Below are 13362 nucleotides of genomic sequence, written 5' to 3'. Positions count from 1 at the left end.
TTCCTGTAGAGCAGGTATCTTGTTCACAAAGTCTCTCATTACCCGCTTGTCAGATAATATTTTAAACTCTCCCTCATATTTGAAGGACAGTTTTGCCAGATATAGGATTCTTGGTTGGTGGTTTTTCTCTTTCAGTATCTTAAATATATCATACCACTTCCTTCTTGCCTCCACAGTTTCTGCTGAGAAATCCCCACATAGTCTTATTGAGCTTCCTTTGTATGTAATTGATCACTTTTCTCTTGCTGCTTTCAGGATTCTCTCTTCATCTTTGACATTTGATATTATGATTACTAAGTGTCTTGGCATAGGTCTATTCAGGTCTATTCTCTTTGGGGTATGCTGCACTTCTTGGATCTGAAATTTTATGTCTTTCATAAGAGATGGGAAATTTTCAATGATTGTTTCCTTTATTATTGCTTCTGCCCCTTTTCCCTTTACTTCTTCTGGAACACCATGACATGTACATTCATGGATTTCATATTGTCATTCAATTCCCTGAGACATTGCTCATATTTTTCCATTCTTTTCCCTATATGTTCTTTTGCATGTAGGACTTCAGGTGTCTTTTTCTCCAGTTCTTGAACACTTCTGCTTCTTGAGATCTGCTGGTGTGTGTCTCCATTGTGTCTTTCATCTCTTGTGTTGTGCCTTTCATTTCCACAGATCCTGCCAGTTGTTTTTTCAAGCTTCCAATTTCTACCGTATGTTCACCAAGTGTTTTCTTTATAGCCATATCTTTTGCCATATCTTTCCTGAACTCATTGATTTGGTTTTTTATTTGATTTAGCATATTTCTTTAAAAGTCTTTAATAGATTGTTTTATTAAAGTGAAACAATATCTAAACTGTATCTTCATTGAGGTGTAAGTTTGTTGCTTTGACTGGGCCGTATCTTCATTTTTCCTTGTGTAGATTATAGTTTTCCATTGTCTAGGCATCTGGTATCCTTGATTACCCCCAATCAGATTTTGCCAGACCAGAACAGGTTCAGATCTCAGAGTGGGGTTATATTCAGTTTCAAGTCTGCCGGCAGGTGTGTCTTACAGATTGCCAGTCTTTCCTGTGAGGCCTCTAGCTGCTGTGCTTTGTCTAACTTGCCTTGTAGGTGGCACCTGTCGGCCTGTTGCTCCTGACTGGTGTAAGGAGATGTGGTTCCTTCAGTTTCTGTTTGGGCTGTTTTCCCCCAGCGTCTGGGGTCTGGTTCTGAAGGGAAGGTAGATAGTAGAGCTGAGCCCCACCTCCTTCCTCTTAGGGAAGATACACCCCCTAGGGAATTATCATCTGCATTTAAAAAGCTCCTTGTCTCTCTGTTCTGCTATCTCCACCCTGTCTGCATCAGAGCCCTGTGAACTGCAAATGGCTGAGGCTTTCTCCACTGAGCCACTCAGGTTGAGAGAGAGAAAAAGGGACAGAAAGCCCCCTTTCAGAGCCAGCCCACAGCCCCCCATTTTTACCCATCAGCCAAAGGTAACATCTGGTCTTCTGGGCTCCCTCTCCTGGGACAGAGGAGTCTTCTGGTTCTTTAAGGTCAGTCATCACAAAAACCCTCTGTCTGCTTGTTAGTGGTTTTTAGCTTCTATTCAGCAGTCCACATTTGTTAATTGAAACCCCAGTTGGAGCTGGGTTGAGCTATATTCACTTGCTCTGAGATTGCTGCTTTCTATCACAGCAAGGATTTGCAGCTCAGCCTGCCATGGGAGGAGAGGGCTCAGTGCAGTTCTGTAGTTTTTACTTACAGATTTTATGCTGCAATCTCAGGCATTCCTCCTAATCCAGGTTGGTGTATGATGTGTGGACAGTCACAGTTGTCCTCCAGCAGTTATTCCAGATTATTCACTAGTTGCTCTTGGTTGTTTATTAGTTGTTCCAGGGGACTCACTAAGTTCCACTACTCTATGCTGCCATCTTGACCCCTCCTTTCAGGGCTGGCTGACTTTTTTCTCTTGATACTTATATATGGTGTGAGATGAGTCAAGTTTCCTTTTTCTTGTACATGGTATTCCTACAGTTCTAGTACTATTTATTGAAAATATTTACTTCTTCCCACTGAATTACCTTGGCACTTTGTTAAAAATCATTTGACTTGTAAAGGTCTGGTTCTATTTCTGTATTACCTCTTACTTTCCATTGATTTACATGTGTACCTTTGCACCCATGCTATATCTTGGTTACTGTCAAGTTTATAACAAAACTTGAAATCAGATACTATGAGTATTCCAATAAGTTGAATTGGTTTGTAAATTTCAACAACAAAAACAAACAAACAAAAAACAAGTAGAATTTTGATTATAATTGCACTGAATTCATAGTTCAACTTGGGGAGAATTTACAGCTTCACAATATTTAGTCTTGTGTTCCATGAATATCTATATTTTTTAATGTATTTAGGTCTTTTTCTTCATTTTGCTCATCTGCTTTGAATAGTTTTCAGTGTTCAAACCTTCCCATCTTTTGTTATATTTAGCCCTACATTTTCACATTCTCTGATGCTATTGTAAGTTGTACTAAAAGTCAATTTCCAGTCTTTTATTTGTAGTATAGAGAATTCCAATTGGTTTTTATACATAGGCCTCTTCTCTTGCAATATTGCTAAACTCAGCTATTAATTCCTTTAATTATATTGTAGATTACTTGGGATTGTCTACATAGATGATGCTACTGCCTACAAATAAAGACAGCTTTGCTTCTTTCTTTCAATCTGTATGCCTATTATTATTATTATTGTTATTATTATGCCTTATTACACTGGCTAGGACCTCCATTACAATATTGGAAAAGAGCAGTGATAGCGGTCATCTTTGCCTTATTCCTTAACTTACAGGAAGAACATCTAATTTTTCACCAAAAGATTATTATGTTAGTTGTAGGCATTTGGTAAAATGTCATTCATCAGAATCAGGAAGTTTTCTTCTATTATTAGTTTGCTGAGCATTTCTAATGACACTTGGATGTAACTTTCTGTCAAATGCTTTGTTGAATTTGCTAAAATAATCAGTTTTTCTTTTATTATTCTGCTGATATGTTGAATTACATTGCTTTCTTTTTGAATGTTGAACCTACCTTACATTACTGGAATAAACCTCACAGGTCATGATGTATTTTCCTTTTAATATTTTACTGAAATTGATCAACTAATATTTTGCTAATTATTTTTGTGTCTGTGTTTGTGAGAATTTTGATCTGCAATTTCTTGTAATAAATTTGTTTGCTTTTGATATTAGGGTAGGTCTGGCTTCACAAAATGAATTGAGAAGTGTTTTCTCCTCTTCTATTCCCTGGAAATTTATGTGTATAATTGGTATTATTTCTTTCTTAAATAGATAGTCAATTTCACTAGTGAATCTGTGACCAGAGTCTTTTTTATAGAAATATTTTTAACTATGGGATAGGGATACAGTAATATTCAGGTTGTCTCTTTCTTCTTGAGTGAAGTTTTACTTGTGCTTTTTAAGGAATTTGTCTATTACATCTGTTATAAAACATTGGTATGGATTTACTCTTGATATTCCTTCTTACCCTTTTTCAGAAAAATCATTTTTTAATTTTGCAATAAGTTTACTATATATACATTCATACCAATAATTTGATCTTGAAAACAATTTCACTTATCCAATATAAAATTTTTATTCTTGACAGTGATTAGAAATATTCCATTATCATAAAGCTAGAAGCAGAATTTTTACTCCCCAGAGCAAAGTTAGGGAGGCAAAAATAATCATTATACCAGTGGAAAGCACCAAGACAGAACTTTTTTGCACATAGGGCCTGATTGGTTATAGTTAAATATAACCTCTACCAATAGTAGGACTAGAATAACACCTTATTGGGGGGAAAAAAAGATAAAAATATATACAAAGATCTAAAAACAATGAAGAATATCCACTTTAAACATAAAACGATAAACTTGATCATACTTGTGTTTTTAATTAATGTAACGTTTGCAAAACATTCATGTCACTTTTCTTTAGTTCACTTAATACAATTATGATTGTGCTTGATTTTTTATTCTGTTGTCAAACTAAAGTAAATGCATTGAATTTTGTGGATTTGCTGTAACGTATCAGAGCTAGATCCTCTAGCTCAAACAATCTTAATTGCAGTTCACTCCAACTGGTGAAACAGATTATTATTTATTTATCTTTGTAATTTATTAAAAACCTAAGACAGATGAGATAGCATGTGTGAAAGCATGCATGTGTATGTTAGTGTGTGTGTGTGTGTGTGCGCATGTGTAACAAAGCAAGTTCAATCCAGAGAGGAGAGTGACATACACAACAATCTACACAGTGACCCAGCTAATCCCTGACAGGACTGGGCAGCCAGATATTGAATTACCTCCAAACAAACCTGAAGCTGAGCAATGTGGGAATTAAGGAATCTGTTGCCACAACAAAGAATCAGTGACAGGTTTGGAAAACAAAGCCTAAAGCAGGATGCACAGCCACACTGGAAGACACCAAGCAGTGACAGCAGCTTTTCAGGTAGGGATCAGGACTGACTTTGCTGCCCCTGGAGGGATTCCCTGGATTGGCAGCTGAGGATCCCTGGAACTTCCCCAAGGGGACTTTTTGGCAGCCTCCCTCTGTGAGAACTTGACAGGGATCCCAGAGTCTGAGCCTGGGAGTCTTTGCTCCTCATCCCAACGTTTCCCTTAATGCAGGTGCCAGTTACCCTCCGCAAGCTTCCCTGCAGAGCTGGGGCCAACTCAGTCTCAGGTGAGGCTTCTCTTTCTGTGCCCATGGGGTCCCTGAGCTTGAGGCAATGCCAGCATACGGTATGCTGTATAGCAGTGACAAATGGAGTCAGGCAGGCCACTCAAAAACTCAAGCAGTCGAAATTCAATATTAGCCAGTTCTCACTATCGCAATAAAACTTTTTACCAAGATAGTTTGTCCACACAACTTATAATATATAGGGCCAAGAACAAAAGAAAAATTTTGCTGAAAGACGATAGATATTTTTTTAAAACTCAGCATTCAAATTCCTTAAAGAAGAAAAAAGGAGCATATTTCTTTTCCATTTACTTTTTCCTTATCCTTGGCTTTGAGGTAAAACAACGCTAAAGATCTGAGGTTCTTGTTAAGCCAGTTGAAGTCCCCCCTGCCCCTCCACCCACACAGTAATTCTTTGGGCAATCTCAAAGAATGCCTGGTCCATCTACCTACCAAATTTTGAATCATGTCTATGGGCATGTCTACACAGCTCTATAATTCAGTGTACAAACCCACAGCATTTTTTTAAACAAAATGGCATAGTTGCATTCTTTAAATGCCAGCCATGAAATCATCACATAAAAAAAAAAGAAATTAGTCATATTATATGTACATAAATTGAGTAAAATTCTCTCCTTATTGGGTCTATTGAAGATACGCATATGAGTGCTTCTAAAAGCCCTTAGGAGGAGCCTGATACTGCATTTTGCAGTTTGCTATTTGTTCCATTGTTGCCAGGTTCTTACAGGGATGACTTGTTTCATAAAGATCCCAAATGAGCTCATTAGACACATAGAAAAACTTCATTTCTAATTCAGGGAATTTTAGTCACACGAAAACAGTTATCTAATCTTCCCAAACATGCAACTTCTCTTTATCTGACCCCATGAACTAAATTCCCTTCTGTACAAATGATCAGATTTGAGGATCAAATTAAAATCTACTATGTTTCAAGCTATGCTCCTAGGGTTCTACATAATTATAACATGATTTTAAATTCACATTGACATTCAAATTTTTATATTTTCCTACATGTATCCTAGATAAGCTTCATAGACCATCATATTTAGGAAGAAATTAAAAGAGTTTTGTATTATACTGTGAAGTTCCAATAAATTCTGAGTTTACCAGGATTTATCTCTTAACTCAATGCTGCACCACTTCTATATGATACATGTGTATGGACAAAAAGTAGTTCAAATACAAAGTCCACAGCTCTGTGTCATAAATAGATTTGGATAAAACCACAAACCTTTCACTGAGTCATCTCAGCACAGATGGCCCATCTTCTCTGCAAGAAGACTTTTTGGCTAGGAGGACAGACATTCCCACAAGCTTGGCAAACTCTTCTGATGTTAGGGATCCCTTTTCTGAAACTCTGTAGGGCTGAGGCCACTATTTCCTCTCCTTTGTGGGACTGAAGTTCAAGTACTATGATATCACTATCAAAACCTCAGATCCTGAGAGTTTCAGTGCATCTAGCATCTCGCATACATTCACTACATGTTCTGGTAAGAGTAATCCCATTGCCTCGAGCATGGTTTACTAAAAAGTACACCTCTGTAAGTGACATTATTCCCCCTCTTTCCTCTAAAGGCAACTGCAGTATTCCAACCAACTGTTTGACCAGCTGCATGTGGTGCTGTGTGCCTGAGCCATAGGTTTCCCTGGTAACTTGGTTAGCTATTCCCATGCTCAGCAAGTAGGATTTAAACATGAATAGTTTCATTTTCTGAGATGTTACCTTGCTTATCTTTGATTTTATTAGCAATTGATTTTGATAACTCCACCATTTCCTTAGCCTCAGAAATGTTTTTGTCAGTTTCTTTTATTTTTTCTTCCATCCTTTCCCTTATCCCCAAAGGGATGAAACGAGAGCCAGTGTCCACACTGGGTCCTTAGATATCTTCCAGAAGGCATGGACTTTCAAGCTCCACTTACAGAGGACAGGATTTGCTCACCCTGGCCCCAGCTTGCCACTCCCAGAATCCAGCCACATTTCCACAGCTGCTAGTGGGGCCTAAAAATGGGGATTCATAGCCTGTTTGTGCTTTCACTTACAAATGCTTACCTCTTCGTAACCTCTCCCTTCAACTGGCACTCTGTTTGTTCTTGATGTCTGATCTGGTTCCAGGGTTCCATTTAGTCAATTCCAATCCCTTTGTCCAGTCCATTCATATTTCTGGTACAGAGAGTGATCTGTAAACCTTCCTACTCCACCATTTTGCACTAGCACCTAACAATGCCTTTTCTACATCAAATGAGATGATTGTTTATTTTCTTCCTGCATCTCATTAATGTGGTATATTACACTGATCGATTTTCTTGGTTGAACTACACTTGCATTGCTGGGACAAGTCCCAGTTGGTCCTGGTGTATATTTCTTTTAGAGTGCTGTGGAATTTAATTTGGTACTATTTTGTTGAAGGTTCTTACATCTATATTCACAAGGAATATTGATTTGTAATTTTCTTTTACTGTGATATCTTTATCTATCTTTGATATTAGGATAAAGATGTCCTCATAGACTGAGTTAGGAAGGGTTCCCTCCTCACAAATTACCTGGAAGAGTTTGAACAGGTTTCGTATTCATTCCTCTTGGAATGTTGGAAAATTCAACAGTGAAGCTTCCTGATCCTGGACTTTTCTTTGTTGGGAGGTTTTTGATTACTGATTTAATTTCTTTACTTATCATTGGTCTTTGAGATGGTATATTTCTTCTTCATTCAGCTTAGATAATTTGTATGCTTCTAGGAATTTGTCCATTATAGGAATTTGTCCATTATGTCTTGGGTATCTAATTTGTTGGCATATAATTGTTCATAATATCCTGTTACGATAATTTCTATTTCTGTAAGTTGTAGTAATGTATCCCCTTTCATTTCTGATTTTTGTTATTTGTCTTCCCTCTTTTTTTTTTTTTTTTTCATCAGTCTAGTTAAAGAATTGTCAATTTTATAGATCTTGTAAAAAAAAATCAACTTTTGGTTTCATTGATTCTCAATTGTTTTTCTATTCTCTATTTCATTTTTCTCCCCTATAATGTTTACTCTTTCCTTCCTTCTGTACATGTTGAATTTATTTTTCTCTTCTTTTTATAGTTACTTCAGGTGTGAAGTCAGTTAACTGATACAAGATCTTCTTTTTTAATGTAAGCATATGCAGGCATATCTCAGAGAAATTGCAGGTTTGGTTCCAGACCCCTGCGAAAAGCAAATATCACAATAAAATGAGTCACACAAATATTTTGGTCTCTCAGTTCATATAAAAGTTATGTTTACCCTATATTGTAGTTTATTAAGTACAACAGCATTGTGTATAAAAACAATGTACACACAAATTAATTAAAATGTAACACCGAGAAATGAAGTAAACACATGCTGCTGGGAAAATGGTGCTGAAAGACTTGTTTGATGCAGGGTTGCCACAAAGATTCAATTTGTTAAAAAAAAAAAAAATAGAAATATCAGCAAAGGGCAACAAAGCAGAGCACAATAAAATAATGTATACCTGAATAGCTATAATTTCCCTTTGATCATTGACTTTGCTACTGCCAGTAAGTTTGGTGTGTTGTGCTTTTTTTGTTTTCACTAATCTCAATTTATTCCTCATTTACCTTGTGGTTTCTTCTTTGACCAGTTGGTTCTTTGAGAGTATATTGTTTAACTTCCACATATTTGTGAGTTTTCTTATTCTCCCTCTGTTATTGATGTCTAGCTTCATTCCTTTGTAATTGTAGATTATTTTGCACAATTACAAAATTTTTAATTTATTAAGATGTATAATGTGACCTGACATATGGTCTATCGTAGAGAATGTTCTGCATGCATTTGAGAATATTGTATATTCTGATGCTCTTGGGTGAAGTATTCTAAATGTGTCTGTTAGTTCTGATTGGTTTATGTTATTGTTCAAATCCTCTGGTTCCTTTATAGAAAATATCTATCTAGATGTTCTATTACTGAAAGTGGTTCAATAAAATCTCTTATCCTTAATGCAGAGCCATGTATTTTCCCTTCAAATCTGTCAATGTTCACTTCAAATATTTTGGAGTTCTGCTATTAGGTGTATTTATATTTATATTTATATCTTTTATATTTACATCTTTTTTTTTTAATTGATCATTTTATCATTAGATAGTGGCCTTCTTTGTCCCTTGTAACAGTTCTTGACGTAAAGTATAATATCATCTAATAACATAGTCACCCTCACTCTCATAATTTACTATATGATGGGACATTTTTTCATCCTTTCATTCTCAACCTCCTCGTGTCATTTAACTTAAGGTGAGTCTTGCATAGACAGCATATAATTAGATAATGCTTTTTCATTTATTTTGCCAATCTCTGCTTTTTGGCTGGAGAGTTTACCCCATTTACATTGAACATAGCTATTATTAATGAATGACTTGTTTCTGTCATTTCACTGTTTGATTTTTGCAAGTCATACCTTTTTTTGCCATTTAATTCTTCCATTTCTACTTAGTTTATTTTTAATTGATCTTTTGTGGTGAACCAGTTAGTGTTAATTATTTTCTTCTATGAATATTTTTTAGATGTTTGTGGTTGCCATAGGGCTTAAATTTAACATCCTAAATCAACAACAAAATCATTTGATTTAATAACAATTTAACTTCATTAGCATTTACAAAGTATATTCCTATACCTCTCCATCCCTGCACCTTTAAGTTTCCTAGTCATGAATTTTATATTCATATATTTTGTTTCCAAAACATAGATTTATCACTTTTATGCATTTGCATTTTAGATCCTGTAAGCAGTAAAAACTGGTGTTACAAAAAAATAAGTTCAATAGTACTGGTGTTTATAAGTACCCATGTAGTTATGTTTACCAGAGATCATTATTTCTTTATGTAGTTTAATCTACTGCCTCATGTCCTTTCCTTCCAATTTGAAGAATTCCTCTTTGCATTTCTTATAGGGTAGGTCTAATGGTTATGAACTCCCTCAGATTTTATCTGTGTATGTCCTGATATCTCCCTCATTTTTGAAAGACAGTTTTACCAAGTGTAGAATTCTTGATTGGCAATTATTTTCCTTCAGCACATAGAATATGTTGTCACAATGTTGTCTTGCCTCCATGGTTTCTGATTAAAAATAAGCACTTAATTTTATTGAGTTCTCTTTGTACATTGCATGTTGCTTCTCTCATACAGCCTTCAGGATTCTTGCTTTGTCTTTGTAATGTGACAGTTTGAATATTATGTGTCTGGGTGTGGATCTCTTTGAATTTGTCCTGTTTGGAGTGCATTGAGATTCTTAGATGTGTATGTTCATGTACTTTGTTGAATTTGGGAAGTTTTAAAACATTCTTTCTTAAATGACTGTTTCTGTCCCTTTCTCTCTTTCTTTTCCTTCTAGGACTCCATAATGCCTATATTGGCACTCTTGATGGTCTCTGAGGCTCTTTTCTTAATTCTTCATTTTTTTAATTTCTGCTCCTGACACTGAAAAACTTCAATTCTCTTATCTTCTGGTTTATTGATTCTTCAGCCAACTCCAATCTACCATTGAGACCCTCCAGGAATTAAAAAAAAAAAATTAATTTCCTTATTAAAGAATTTGTGGACTTACAAAATAATCATGCATAAAATGCAGGATTTCCATGCACTACCCCATCACCAACAACTGCATTGGTGTGGAACAATTGTTACAATTGATGATGGCACATTTTTATAATTATACTTTTTTTAACAGTAGTTATCTTTGTTACAATTGATGAAATATTAAAATCATACTATTGTCTATCATCCATAATTTAAATTAAATGTATTTTCCCATATACGAATCTATTATAATCACCTTGTATTAGTATGACACATTTTTTATACTTTGTAAAAGAGCATTCTTATATTTTTACAAATAACTATAGTCCATCATTTACAATAGGGTTCACTCTGGGGTGGCAAACCTTCAATGAGTGTCAACCAGCCAGATTGATACAGACAAGCATATATCTTTTGATTTTCATGATAGTAATATATACATCCTAAAGTTTCCCCTTTTAACCATATTCGACTCTAAGTTCAGTGCTGTTGATTATACTCACAATAAGGTGTCACTGTCATCACCATCCATTTCCAAACCTTTAACATCAACCTAAACAATAAGGTGCCACTGTCATCACCATCCATTTCCAAACCTTTAACATCAACCTAAATAGAAATCCATCACAAGTTAAGCATTTTTGTTCAGCTTTCATTTTCTGTTTTCCTTTAGCTAGCATGTTTGAGACAATTTTGTGTCTCTTTCTGGTATATCCAGAGTCTGATCTTCCTTGTTGATGTTTTCTAATGCTTTTCCTTGCTCCTTTGCATGGGCCTTTGTTTCCTGTTTCTTTGCATATCCTGGAAGCTTTTCTTAATATTTTGATGTGGTTTCTCCAGAATTTATCATTTAAGTGTCTGTTTATTAAGCAAATATCCAGCTAGTGTTATGATGAGATTTCCTTGAATGCCAGGAGCTAACAAAAGAAAAAGAATTAAAAAAAGGAAAGTAAACAAATAAAAACAAACCACTTTTCTCCTTTTTACAGATTGGCCTGTGTGAGTGCTTACCTTCAGAACTTAGGCAACCTAAAAATGGGTCTAAAGAACCAACCAAGGCTAAAGTTGAGGGTCTTCTGGCCATTTCTGATGATGTGTCTTGCCCTGAGCATACACACATGGTCTTAGGAATTTCCCTATTTATACAGACCCAAATATCCACTTTTCCCCTAAGTCCACTTTTCTTCCTGGTCCCATAATCTAAAATGTATACCTTAAATCCAGTAACTCTTTGCCTCAAGCAGATCAGATTTTATTGCTTTCTTTACAGAATATTATCTGCCCTGGGGCTGCTTCTATGTTCTGGGCAAACTCTGGGGTGGCAAACCTGCAATGAGTGTCATGCTGCCACCAGCCAGATTGATACAAACAAGCATATATCCTATTATGTGTATATGGCAGTTTGGAGTGATATATATCAGAAAAACATATTCTTTAACTTAATCCATTCCTGTGGGTGTGAACCCTTGGTAAGTAGGACCTTTTGATATGGTTACTTAAGTTAAGGTATGACCCAAGTCTTTCAGAATGGGTCTTAATCCTATTACAAGAGTCCTTTATAGGCAGAATGAAATTCAGAGAGTTAAAGAGAAAGCCATGGGAAGCAAGAAGCTAAAGATAAATGAAAATTGGAAGAGAAGGGAAAGGCCAGGAGAGGCCACCTTGTGCACTGCCATTTAACAGAGGATCCCAGGACCAAGGATCACTGGAAGTCAGCCCCAGAACACCAGTCTTTAGGAAGAAAGCATTACCTGGATGATACCTTGATTTGGAATTTTTCTATCCTCAAAACTGTGTGCCAATAAATTTCATTGTTTAAGCCAACTCATCACATTGTATTTGCTTTGGCACCCAGCAAACTAAAACAGATTTTGGTACTGAGAAGTGGGGTGCTGCTATTGCTAATACCAAAAAAATATGAGTAAAGCTTTGTCGTTGGTTGTTGGGTAGAGGCTGGAACAATCGTGAGATGCTTGATAGAAAAAGCTGAGATTGCTTTGAAGAGACTGCAGAAACATGGATACTAAAGGTACCTCCAGTGAGATCTTAGAAGGAAAGGATGCATGTGTTATTGGAAATGGGGGGAAAGGTGATCTGTGTTTCAGATTGGCAGACAACTTGGCAAAATTGAGTTCTGAAGTCAAATGGAAGGCAGAACTTGAAAGCAATGAACTTGGATATTCAGCTGAAGACATTTCCAAGCCAAGTGTGGAAAATACAGTCTGGTTTCTCCTTGCAGTTTATAGTAAAATGTGAAAGGAAAAGATAAGCTGAAAACTGAACTTATAAACACAAAGAAACCAGAAATTGATGGTTTAGAAAATTATGAATTGTCCGGATAGTGTGCTCTAAGACTAGGGCCAGAAGTGGTTCTATCAGGGATCTTCCTGAGCTTCCAGAAAGTGAGTTGTCAGAGAATAGGACTCCATGTGAGTTTAACTAAACATGGATCCAGTCAGCCATTTCAGCAGAACTCAGGATTGGATATGCAATTATTCATGAAGGATCTGTAAAAAGGCCTGTTAGCATCCCTGTGAACTGTGCACAAGGTCAACAAGGTTTTTGTGAAATTTGTATGAGCAGAACCACTACTATCTGGACTGAAAAGGATAGAGAAGGGACAAATTGAAGGAAGAATGAATTCAAGAGCAGAATCATGGAAGCCAAAGTCTGGACCAAAGATATCTCCCCGGGCCAAGAGTGCAGGGCTACCCATGTGTGTGGCAAGGGCAGGTCTTCCCTTGTGCTTGAAGGGGCAGATCATGAGCCCCAGCAGCAATCGGAGGGGGTGGACCTTGCACCCAATTGTAAAGGAAGACTGTTGCCATTCCAGTGCTCAGAGATAGTGGGGTCTGTGCCCCAGTGTTCACAGACAGCCTGCCTGTCCCTCTCTTGTATATTGGGAGCAGATAACTTGTTCTCTGGATTTCAGTGGTCCACAGAGAGAGGGGAGTTGTGCACAAGGACATACCACACCCATAAATTATTTTGACAAGTCTTTGTACTTAGCACTGTTTCTGAAATGACTTAAGGATGTTGTGATGGGATGAATGTATTTTGCATGTAGAAAGAACATGTCTTT

At 36.5% G+C, this 13362-nt stretch overlaps 1 pseudogene; it reads right to left on the bottom strand.

Moving 5' to 3' along the window:
* Positions 1 to 5910: 5910 nt before the first annotated feature.
* Positions 5911 to 6856, bottom strand: LOC119530397 (annotated as a pseudogene).
* Positions 6857 to 13362: the final 6506 nt, after the last annotated feature.

The sequence above is a fragment of the Choloepus didactylus genome, chromosome 3 (assembly GCF_015220235.1).
Source record: "Choloepus didactylus isolate mChoDid1 chromosome 3, mChoDid1.pri, whole genome shotgun sequence".
NCBI lineage: Eukaryota > Metazoa > Chordata > Mammalia > Pilosa > Megalonychidae > Choloepus > Choloepus didactylus.
The sequence above is the reverse complement of the archived record's forward strand: the minus strand, read 5'-3'. Positions and strand labels throughout refer to the sequence as shown.